The sequence below is a fragment of the Astyanax mexicanus genome, chromosome 1 (assembly GCF_023375975.1).
Source record: "Astyanax mexicanus isolate ESR-SI-001 chromosome 1, AstMex3_surface, whole genome shotgun sequence".
NCBI lineage: Eukaryota > Metazoa > Chordata > Actinopteri > Characiformes > Acestrorhamphidae > Astyanax > Astyanax mexicanus.
The window spans coordinates 104,672,733-104,684,834 of record NC_064408.1 but is presented as its reverse complement, the minus strand read 5'-3'; the positions used below and the strand labels follow the sequence as shown (position 1 = coordinate 104,684,834).

The following is a 12,102-nucleotide window of genomic DNA, read 5'->3' as shown; positions in this document are numbered from 1 at the left end:
CTTTTACCTGTACAAAATGTGGGATTGCAACACCTTGGAAGTCATATGTAAAAGCTGGGATTTAATTCATACCTGTGTTAATGGTGTTTTAGTTAAACATTTTTTGGTTAAGACATCAGAATGTTCCACTGCTGATTTGTCAATTATTTATTGGTGATTAATCTTAGAAACTATGGAAATACTGTGGAAAAATAGTTTTCTGTTCTAGCACGTATCTATTTTGCAGCCAGACACTACTGTGCCCTTCATATTTAAATTTCACCAATATGTTTTCATTTAATAGAGAAAGGTACAAAGAACGGGAAGCATAATTGTTCAATAAAGAGCATAAAACAATCTCGTAAAATGAAGGTGCAAAAAGCTGCAATCAATACAGTGCATCTATCAACTCTAATGAGTACAGCATGAGAATATTGAAGCTACAATTGTCATTTGGGCCTGAAGGGAGCACAAAATGCACAAAAAGCAAGGCCACTGATATTAAAGAATACACCACCTCCCCTTCTTTTCATGTTTCAGTGACTTGAACAAATTGTCATGGCATTCTAATTACAATAGTTTACATATATCTAAAATAAGACAGACTAAATTTAAAATATGTTTTTAAGGTCCCCATGTAGGTGGATAATTTAATTAAACTGGCGACCAGTTTACAAACAGACATTTATGGTAACAAAGTAGAACTACTTCACTACTGCACTTCAGTAAATGCTGTATCTGTACTTTACTGAAGTATATTGTTTTTCCTTATTTACTTCACAATATTATGAATTCAATCGTTTACATGGGATCGCTGGAAGATTTTGTGTTTTACAGAGACTTTAAGATTAGGTCATTGGCTGAACTGCACTTAGCAGGGCATTACACATGTTGTAAAGTAACATATAACATTGCAAAGACTATTAGGAAATTAAAGAAAGAGTATAAAGAAAGTTACCCACCACTTCCAATCTGATTCAAAATCTAATCTCAAAAACATAACAGTAAAACAAACATGAATATACCCACAGGTATGGTGAAGCATTGGCGCCAAATTAAAAAGCAATAACTGCAAATGGAATAAAACCATTTTAATCCCTCCATCCTACTGTTTTTTATTGTATGTTGAAGATTGAGGACATTATGTTGATTCATTGTTTGCACAACCATTTAACATTAAATTTTAACAAATAAACAGACATAATTTCAATCATATTTCAACCACATTTCAACGTTTCACAAAAAACAGTTCATATGACATTCATTCATAGAGACCACAACTAGACATTTTAAAATTAATTAAAAAAAAGAATAAAATTGGACCTTTAATGAATTAAGCAGGAAATCACACTGATTCACTGAATCCCCTGTTTTTCATCTGTGGAGGAGATGAGATGGTAATTCATGAGAATTGGGGTTAGGGGTCGTTAAAGATTCGGTTCAGTAGAAGTGAATCGAACCACTCCTCCTCCTCGCCACTCATTCAGACGCAGTTGCCGCGGCGACTTCGAAAAGGAGGCGGCGCGCGAGGGAGCGTCTCTGCACGCGGATTGGCTGCTCGGGGCGGGACACTCAGGTGGTGGAAGGGGGCGGAGTCAGCGGCTGGATGTCAGCGCGTTAAAAATAAAGAAAGGGGGAGGCGTCGATTAAAAAAAATGATAATAAAAAAAGAAAGAGAGAAACAAAACAGGGAGAAACGGGCGCTCCTCAGAGAGAGAACATTCACTAATCAATCAACCTCTCAACCTCCGCGTTCAGACTGCAAAGCGAATAATTAAATAAATAAATAATTAATAATAATAACAATTAATCCGGCGTAAATCAGCTCTCGCGCCAGCAGCCAAGTGCCCTCCCCGTAAGTCAGAGCGCGTGACTGTGACTCTGATGCTGAATTGCGGCGCGTGGGGGAAAAAAGGAAAAAAACAAAAGATTGCTGAGTCTGACCAGGGAAGGGGGGGCGCGAGCGATCCGGTGGAAGTTACCGAGCCACATACGTGTCCCTCGCGCTGCCCGTGACCGAGGACGGTGGAGCATCCAGAGGACGGAGGTGCATCCTGAGGACAGCGCATTTGGCGTAAGTTGCAGTGTGTGAGTGTACGGCTGTGTGAATGAAGGTGAAGGAGCAGAAGTTGCAGTCTGAACAGGTAGGTAGGTAGTAGCTTCAGTGTGGTGCTGCTGATGCTGCTGCTGCAGCTGACCGGTCTAGGTGAGGCAGGAGAGGGAGGACGTGGCGCGGTCGGTCCTGTCCGTGGTTCGGTCTGGAGGACACAGCGTGTGTGAGCAGCTGTTGGGCTGTTTTTTTTTTTAGCTGTGATTCTGCTTTATCTTCTGGAGCTCCTGTATAGTTGGAGGTTATGAGGAGGAGGATGTCTTCTGCAGGGCTGGAGAGAGATGGAGTGAGGCTTTTGTGATTGCCATTCAGTCAGACTCTGATTCACTGTGACTGAGAAATAAGGGTAAACGCTATTCTCTTTATATAACATTATATATTATAGGACTTGTCTTTCCTAGCTAATTCAGTCAAGTTGGTGCAGCTGCCGTATGGGCACCATGATTACATTTTAAGTGTAAAAATTTAAAACCCTATCCGGATGGGATTAGTTTTTTTCTCAGGGGCACACACTTTTTTTACTCAGTGATAAAAGTCTTGCATCTGGACTACAGTTGAAGAAACAGGAGGACAGGAGGTGAGTTTTTAGCTTTCTCGGTAACATGACATCGCGTTCAGTAGCTCCTCCACTTCCACTTGCTGTTGTGTTTACGTGGATCTCTGTGGAAACTTGCGCCCAAAGTGTAATTACGGTGTGTTGCAATGGACAAATAGCTATTATATTAAATGCAAGGTTACAAACTCAGAGATGTCCGTCTGGACGGGACTAAAATTACTGGAGGACCACAGAGTTTAGCGAAAAACAGTAGATAATTCAGCTTGTAATTTTCTCAGAGGTCGTCTGAGAAAAAAACATACATGGTCGTTCAGGACGAGAATAAAATCACAGAGGACCCCCCCTATAAAAGAGAAAATTAACCCAAGACCACCTGAGAAATGAATCCCGTCTAAATAGGGCTTTAGGGGGTGTTACATAGAGGAGACAATATTTAGAGAGAAATAAAGAGAAACGTATTGGGAGACCTGCTCATTCATTGTTTTGTCTAAAATCAAATCAAGTATGAACAGAGTTTAACCTGTTATCCTGTTAGAGAACTGCCTCCACATTCCAATGAGGGCTTACTTATAGATTGTGGAGCACTGCTGTTAGAATTTGATCACATTCAGAAATTCAGAAAAGTGAATTTAATGATTTGCATCTCAATTGCCCAAAACATCTCAAAAGTATTGGATAGCTGTAAACCTCCTCTTTAGCCCACACCTCTCATTAGACATGACACTAATAGGCTCATGTTTATCTGCTCCAGAGAGTACTGTTCTAATTTATTTGCAATACTTACTTATTTTCTATAGGAAATAGACATGCATTTAATAGAAGAGGTGTCCACAAGTATTTAGACACACAGAATACATATCCTCTGGAAAAATATATATAATCAGTAGAAAGTTTCGGGACAAAATGAAAATACATGTTTGATAAAAATGTGTGTAGTATATTAAGTGCATTGATCCAGATTGCATACAGCAAGTTAATACAAATATTCCTAATTATATTAGATTGGTGCTCTTGTTGACCAGTCCATCAATTTTTGTACTCCTAATTAGTGTGTAATGGGAGCTATTTATCTTACTAGTCCTGGGGAATGTGTGGGGTTGGCTGATCTCACCCTTAGCACACACTTGCACGCCTTTGTTGAAGAATTAGCCTCACGCACAAAGTTCTTAAGGCCACGTGATGTGTAATAATGTAGCATGTGGTAGCAAAGCATGGTCACAACAGCCTTTCATCATTGATTAGATCCTGACCACAGGAGCTCTGTTGGCATAACATAGCTCTGTTGGAAGACCGTTCTCAGCACAACAATGATATTAATATACTGTATATCAAATTCAGCAGTGTAGGTGGTATGGTTAGATGTGTCACATTTAGAGCAATGATACAACAGTGGATATTGGTGAAGAAATCATGTTTCTGATGTCCGGTTTGTGGCTTATATCACATTTTAATAACTGCTCAGCTTGCTTGGAACCATGGGCAAGGTTTACAAGTACAGGCTTTTAATTGACCTAATAGAAAATCAAAAATCACAGATAGAAATCAAGTATTATGTTGTATGTTCTATGCAGTGGCTCCTGCAAAAGTTTTATCCAGAAGTGACTTTGTTTTATGATCTCAGGCTTGGGAGTAGACCATAATCTCATAATCCCACTGTGTTTCTGTGTGTGCTGGAAAGAATGGTCAGGATGTTCAAGATGCAGAGTGTAGGCCTGTCTGACAGATTGCAGGAGGTACAGTTGAGCCCCGGAAGACAGCAGTCAGCCCCTGTCGAGTTTACACTCACATTGTTCAAGTAAGACAAATGACACGGTGGAAATGCACATATTCTGCAGAGAGCTGTACTACATATCCCACAAATATGCAGGAGGTGTTATAACCCCGAGTTATTCTCAGATTAGACTGAGATCTTGTTACTTTGCTGCTGGCCTTGTTCAAGCCACACAGCGGCTCTCCCCCACTGATCAAACCTCGCCTGATTATGTCTAATATAACGGATCTCCTTTGCTTTTCTAGGACAGAATTTAGTCTTCAGCTTTTTGCATGTTGCCCAAATGATTCCAATCGCAGTTTAAAAAAATGTACCTGCTGAAATACTTAAAGTGGAATCCTATATTTATTCAACCTGTATGCGTAATCAATATCTATGTGTCATGGTCTCGTCCTGTTTTGTATCTGTGTTGTACCTGCCCTCATGTTTGTTTGCTTACCTTACTTTGCATGTTGGTGCCCTGTCTTCAGTTTGCTCGCCTGTTCGTATGTAGCTCCACCCCCTTGTTACCCGGTTTCCCGTTTCCTGTTCCTGTCTGTGTGTGTATTGTTCCATAGACACAGTATACATAGACTCCTCATTACGGGCTGGAGTGTAATCCCTCGTGGCTGCCATATTGGTAGGGTGTCCTTAATCTAGGCTACAGAACCTTATACATAAGGAGTTGAAAGAAAAGCTTGACTTCCACTCAGGTAAAGTAAACTGATAATACAACTTTGAATTTTATGTTATGTTATGTTTACAGACAAAGTATTTCGGCATAAAAGCATATGTGCTGTTTGTAACAAAACAAACAGTGTGAAAATTTGTAGACTTGTGATCACTATACACCTTCCTCAGTACAAATAAATGCATTTAGGGTGAAGGGGAGACCCATCCAGTATGGCGGCCGCGCTCCAATAGGCAGCATCAGTCTATGAGACATATATGTATATTATGTCTATGTATAGTCCCCTTTGTTTCAGTATCCCTTGTGTGTGGTTTTATATACCCTCAGTCAGGTCACGTGAGCAGCTAACAGATAACAGACACCTGCACTAGCTAGGAGAGAAAAAAGTCAATTCAGAGGTTAGGCTGTGATAGACTGTAGGCAATGGCTACTGTGACTTAAATGGGAACTAATATCATAATATACTGTTTGGGTTATTGCACATTATTCCATCTTATGATGATAGATAGAACTGATGCTTAGATGTTTCTGGGGAGCATTAATAACTTATATAAAGTATATTCTTCATATACTCTAGTGTTACAGTCTATACTGACATGCCAAAAGTCATAGGAAAGGAAATAGTATCATATTCCATGACTTTTGCCATGTCCCATGGTAGCTGCACTGACCTGTGGGATATGTGTGGGGCCTACCTCATTGAATGAGGATGAACATTTTGCTTGTCTGTTTGCAAGAACAGTTCTAGCCAGATGTCACAATAATTACCATTACCATTATCATTGTTCTGTCCACTGTGGATGGTAATGCATTCTATAGTGTATTCCCAGTTAAATGAAGGCTAAAACTACACAAACCTCCTTTAAGTGGTGTGACATCTGCCGTCATATTTCTGAGCCTCTAGGCAAAGCACCTGAACCCACTTTGATTAGAGTGCCAAATGCTTTACTTACTACAGCCTGTGTGCACTAATTGGAAGCAGAACTTCAATTTTACCCCCTTCAGTGTGTCTCTAAAAGAGAGAAAGGGGCCCTTGTCACGCTATTGCATAATGGGATACACTCTCTGCGCTGCATTTTTCATTGTTTAATTTATTTAATTAATTGTTTAAAATGCTATATCTGGCTTTTTTACTTCGGAACATTGCTGTGAGTATTTGATTGCATTTAGCTACATTAATGTTAGTAAAGTCAGGAATTCGGATTATCACCACCCAACCTTATTCTCACCTCCTCAACTCATCCCAAAAGTATTAGATTGAGCACCATCATTCCAGAGAACACATATTAAATTCTCATCATCTCCTTGCTGGGTGCCTGTATACCCTTCTAGCTCTATACCCTTCTAGCCCACACCTGGTATAAGGAGGCATAAGGAGCAATAGATTTATTTGCTTATTCTATTGGCAGTACTTCTCCTCAGGGACTAGACAAGCTGTGTGTGTGTATTTTCACTTCTGTGTCAGTAATGGGTGCAAGGTAAAGTATCAGAGTTTTTTTAAGGAGATATCAGGAAGCTCAGGTAAGAAGCTGGACTTCCTAATGTGCTCAAGCAGTAATATATTTAGTTAAATAGTCAAAGAGGTGAGAGCAGAGAACATCATCAGAGATTCAATCTGGTCAATGAATATTCGGTAGCATGCACACAGATCACATGCCTCAGGGACTGCGCCTGGTTGTGAGAGCATGCTTGACCACTGCTGAATCTTAAACAGGGAATTTTACTGAACGCTTCCAGAAAGCTACGTTTCTTAGTTCTGGAATGTGACATGGATCACTCCGAGCTAGGCTTGGGCGATAATGTAAATTCAGACAAACGATTATCGTCACCAGAATTATCGCGATAAACGATAATATCGTTAAAAATGAAAGAAAAAAGTACCCCACGCGACCGGATTTGCCCCTCCAGTACAACGACGTTTTCTCACCATATAATCTAGCAGCCAGTAAATATGTTAAAATTTTTTATTTAATTACCGACACATCCTGACAGGTAAGCATGCAAGTTATGCTTAAAAATAGTGCTTACAGGATGATGAAGTACATTTGCACGTGTTTCAGAGATGGTGTCAACCAGAACTTAAATATGACAGAAATATTTGAGACACTGTGTATAATGAACGACCTTAATGACAGCTTTTTTAAGTACAGACATAATATCACTGGGATTTGTAAAATTATAAGCCAGGCAGAATGTTTAAAATGAACATTCAAATCGACATGTAAATTAATAAATAATGGAGACAGTTCTTCAGTAGAAAAATCTAAATAAAGAAAACTTAACAGATTAAATTCGTCAATATTCAACATGTATTTTAGATTAATAAAATGGTAGGTTTAAAAAAGGAACTCTTTTTGGATTAAGGTAGGCGTATCATTTTTACATATACAGAAATCTTTAAATTAATAAATAAAAACACAGATGGTTTAACTTTAGGCTATAAAAAACTGTAATTATAACTTTAACACAAAAGTGACAGACTGCGCTTAGTGCGCTATCCTTTGTAATCAACTCACCCATTTAAAGCAGTTTGCCGTATTGGATGCTGGATGAAATGAGAATCAGAATCTATTGTGTTGTTAGGATTCTTTTTTTCTGACATATGTAACTTCTAATCTAAACGTAAAGTCCGCTCTGCACCGCTTCTAAACCCGCTTCTAAACCCGCAAATCATCTTCAGCTATGCGTTCGCCTCGAAATCGGGGGTCCAGGAACGTTGCGATGCACATCAATCTTTTGGTTGAATCGCAGTCGTATTTAGACTCTAGTTCGGTCAAAATACCACACTTGATGTCTTTCGTTAGCTTTACGTCGCCTTCCGATTCACTCAGTGTGTCACTTTTCAGAAGGAGCAGTGTTGGCAAAAGCGACGAAACGGTAACATAATCCTCTCCTGATAGAATATCGATGAGGTCTGCAATTGGCTTCAGAGCCTTGTTCATTGCTTCCAGCACGTCAAGGTCTTGCCAGGTCAGTGACTGCGCACGTCGGTCAGCGGCTAGAACACGTCCAATTGCTGGGGCCTGCTCTATTATTCTCTCAATCATTTTTTGTTTCGAGCCCCAGCGCGTGGCGCAATCCTGTTTAAGTACAAAAAAATTTGTATATAAAAAACCTTTGGTTTATATATTTACTTGTTTTAGTTAGTTATTAAAGCACACATATTTATTTTGATATTTACGTGTTTTAAAAAATACATACAATCATATTTAAACAAATAAATATTTCAATTTTAAATATTTATTAATTGTATGTATTTTTTTAAAACATGTAAATATCAAAATAAATGTGTGCTTTAATAACTAACTAAAACAATTAAATATATAACATAAAATATATATAATATTATTTAATTATTCGTTTGTTCATTCATTCTTTCATTTATTCAATACATTAATTATCATTTCTAATGTGTCTCAATTGGGAAACATACCGTAATAAGAGAATGCTCCGGTAGTTGGAGTTCTTGTTGAGCTTTCAGCAAGGCCCGCTTCTTCTGCCAGCTGTGGGAGAAAGTACCAATGACCGACTGGCATACACCTAGAGCTCGGTCTGTGCACGGTCTTTGCTTCTTAACTGAATTTGTCACGGCCAAATGCAGGTTATGTCCGAAGCAGTTTAACCATTGCCATCCAAGTTCGTTTCTCACAGCTGACTTTATGTTCGCAGCGTTGTCAGTTGTAATGCAGGAATTTTTTTCCTCATTCAGATTCCAGTCCTGAATTACAGAACGAAGACCCTCAGCTATGTTGGTTGCAGTATGACTTTCTGGAAAGAACACTGTTTCCAAACATTTGCTTTGAAGCTCCCACTGTGGCGAAATAAAGTGTGCCGTCAGGGACATGTATGGTGTCATATTGGTACTTGACCACATGTCCGTTGTCAGTGAGTAAAAGTCCGCTTTTTTGATCAAACCCTCGACTTCTGCTCGAACACTATTGTACACTATGGGGCACCGCTGTCTTGCTGAAGTACTTACGGCCTGGTAGCTCATACTGTGGATTCAGAGTTTGTAACATTTCTGTGAACGAGGACTTTTCGACTGTGTTGAATGGCAGCAGACCCTTTACCAAATAACGTGTTACACTGGTCGTGCACTCTCGCCATTTTGCGCTGTCACGTTTGTACTTTCCGCATTTTGCGAACGCACCTATTATTGACGGCTGACTGGATGAACTGCTTTCTCCTTTGGTCAGACCAAGTTTAGCACACTCATTCGGATGATGTATCCTGAGATGCGCACGCAAATTGCTGGTATTGCCGTCCTTTGTCATGATCGACTTTCTGCACAGACGACATTTAACTGCATTGATGTCTAATGGTTCTCCATGTTCGTCTGCTTGGAAGCCAAAATACTGCCAAATCGGCGAGGTGACACCTTTCTTTTGTACAAGATCCTCCATTTTTCACCGTCCACCCAGGAGAAGGTCACACGGAGCAGTAATTAATTTGCATGTACCCAGCATTCAATTCCGGAGTTAAACTCTTTGTTCTGATATAATCAACTTACGTTTTAATTTGAAGCATATTATGTATGTGTGGTCTAAAATACTACCTTTTTTTCTTATGGCTATGAACATGTCATAGATTAGATTAATGAAATAATGTGGTTGATTAAAAAACGGACCCAAAAAAAAAACACGTGGTTAACGATAACGCACCTCATATCGTCACTGGCTTAAATTATCGCGATATTCGATAAAATCGTTTATCGGCCCAAGGCTACTCCGAGCTGTGTATGTAAAGCAAATACATGGCCATAATTAGGTGTTTTATTCAGAAAATAAACTTAAAATTTTACACAAAACTCTGAAAATGTATTATATGAGGATCATGTGTATATACAGCTCTGAGAAAAAAGTAAGATACCACTTCAGTTTCTGAATAAGTTTCTCTGATTTTGCTATTTATAGGTATATGTTTGAGTAAAATTAACATTATTGTTTTATTCTAATAAAAATATATATATTGTCATTTAGAGCATTTATATGCAGAAAATGAGAAATGGCTGAAATAACAAAAAAAAAAAAGATGCAGAGCTTTCAGACCTCAAATATTGCAAAAAAAAAAACAAGTTTATAATTATGAAGTTTTACAGTTGAGAAATCAATATTTGGTGGAATAACCCTGTTTTTTAATAAATGTTTTCATGTATCTTGGCATGTTCTCCTCCACCAGTCTTACACACTGCTTTTGGAGAACTTCATGCCACTCCTGGTGCAAAAATTCAAGCAGTTTAGCTTAGTTTGATGACGTGATTATCTATCTTCCTCTTGATTATATTCCAGAGGTTTTCAGTTTGGTAAAACCAAAGAAACTCATCATTTTTAAGTGGTCTCTTATTTTTTTCAGAGCTGTGGTATATCCTGTACTCATATACTAATATACTACTATACAAATACTGGATTACTATACTAAAAATCTCAAGCTTTTGCTGTATGAATCAACAAAATGTTGGAAACATTCCTTTGAAATTCTGGTCCAGGTTGACATAATTGCAGATTTATCTGGCACACATTCATGCTGTGAACCTCCCAAGGCTTTTCACAGAATCCATAGCCATTCATCTGATGCTGCCATCTGTGTGCATCTGTGCAAAAACTTTATATCAAATTAGGCTTAGTTTATCCAGTCTTCAGGTGGCCAGATTTGGCTAACCTGTGTCCACTACAGCCTCAGCTGTTTCTTGGTTAAAAGAAGTGGGACCTGATGTCTTGTATTGGTGGTTTTCTATTGTTGTGTCCATCCACCATGAGTTTTGTGTTTGTGGTAAACCAAGGGTTTATCTGAGTAACTGTAGCAGCATTAGCATTATACTGTTGTTAGCTCTGTTGTCGTTGAGAGGGGAGTATATCGGACTGTATCCTGCATGTTTACTGTGTTAAAACAAGCTATGTGGGATGAACCACTAACTAATATCGCCCTGGCTTACCGGAGCACTCAAGAGTTACTCAGTGTAGCGCTATCGGGCGGCATTAACCGCAAACTGCTAGCAGTTAGCTGCTAATGCTAATGCTCCTTAGTGCTAGAGAAATCTAATCTTACTGTAAATAAACTGAAGTGCTTTACTCACCCAAATAAACAGTTTTTAGGAGGGAATTCTGTGTAGATTAACATCCAGTGCTTGTTTGACTTTAAAAGAAAGTCTTTTTTATGACAGTTTGTTTACTTAGCTTAGCTTTACTTAATTTAGTAAGCTATAATCCAGTGCATCTATTAATCCATGTATAAAAAATAGATAGTGTGCCTTATGGTGCGCAAAATACTGTATTTTCTGAAAACTATCCAGCTGTAAGGCAAATAATATTCATTTGATGGGACCATGTGTGCGCTTGTGTGCATGTGTGCAATCTGCTGAGCTTGTAAAAGTGTCCTGAGAATCGTTCTTCTCATTCTTGAGTACTCTTTTGTTTTGCTGGTGTAATCAGGGTGCGGTGTAGCCATATGCTGTGTAGCTAAATTCATATGCTTTTTTTTTTGCTCAGACCGTGAGGCAGATTGCAGTTTGACATGCTGTGCTTATTCTCACTGTGTTATTCGAACAGGTGTATCCAAACATTTATGTATGAGTACTACTTACAGAACTGCATTACTGAATATTTGAAGAACTTTTGTCTAAACTAAGTTGGGTGAATGATTGTGCTCTCAAGTTGAGTTAGGTGAAGTAAGCTGACTAGGCTTTTGGCACAGTACAGGCTATATATCTTGCTAGCAACAGCATAGTCATTACAGCAGCGTGTCTAGCATGCAAGTACCACCCACGCGAGCAGTCTTATGGCATGACTTGGCTGTGCATTTGGCACATTTGTATTCTTCCTGTGATTTGGCAGTATTAGACGGTAGATTCCACCAGGAGGAAAATGCTCAAATGTTGGCTTTAACTCTTACTGGGGATGCTTTCTCTATTTGACTGCTAAACAAATCTATCCATTTAATACACACATGACTGAAGTATTTTAATAATTTAACAGAAACCAGTAAAAGTATGTGCTGCTTTACACAGACAAGCATAAATA

General features: G+C 38.8%; 1 protein-coding gene across 3 annotated transcripts in view; it reads left to right on the top strand.

The window, feature by feature from the left end:
- The first annotated feature begins 1,701 nt into the window (after window positions 1-1,701).
- myripb (myosin VIIA and Rab interacting protein b) overlaps window positions 1,702-12,102 on the top strand; it is a 226,130-nt gene continuing 215,729 nt past the window's right edge. For 2 of the 3 annotated variants that reach the window (XM_022668832.2, XM_049463490.1), the window contains exon 1: window positions 1,703-2,053. The gene's annotated coding sequence lies outside the window, so the exon portion shown is untranslated. Of the gene's footprint in view, window positions 2,054-12,102 lie in introns of all 3 variants that reach the window. The other variant, XM_049463492.1, reaches the window with a different exon arrangement.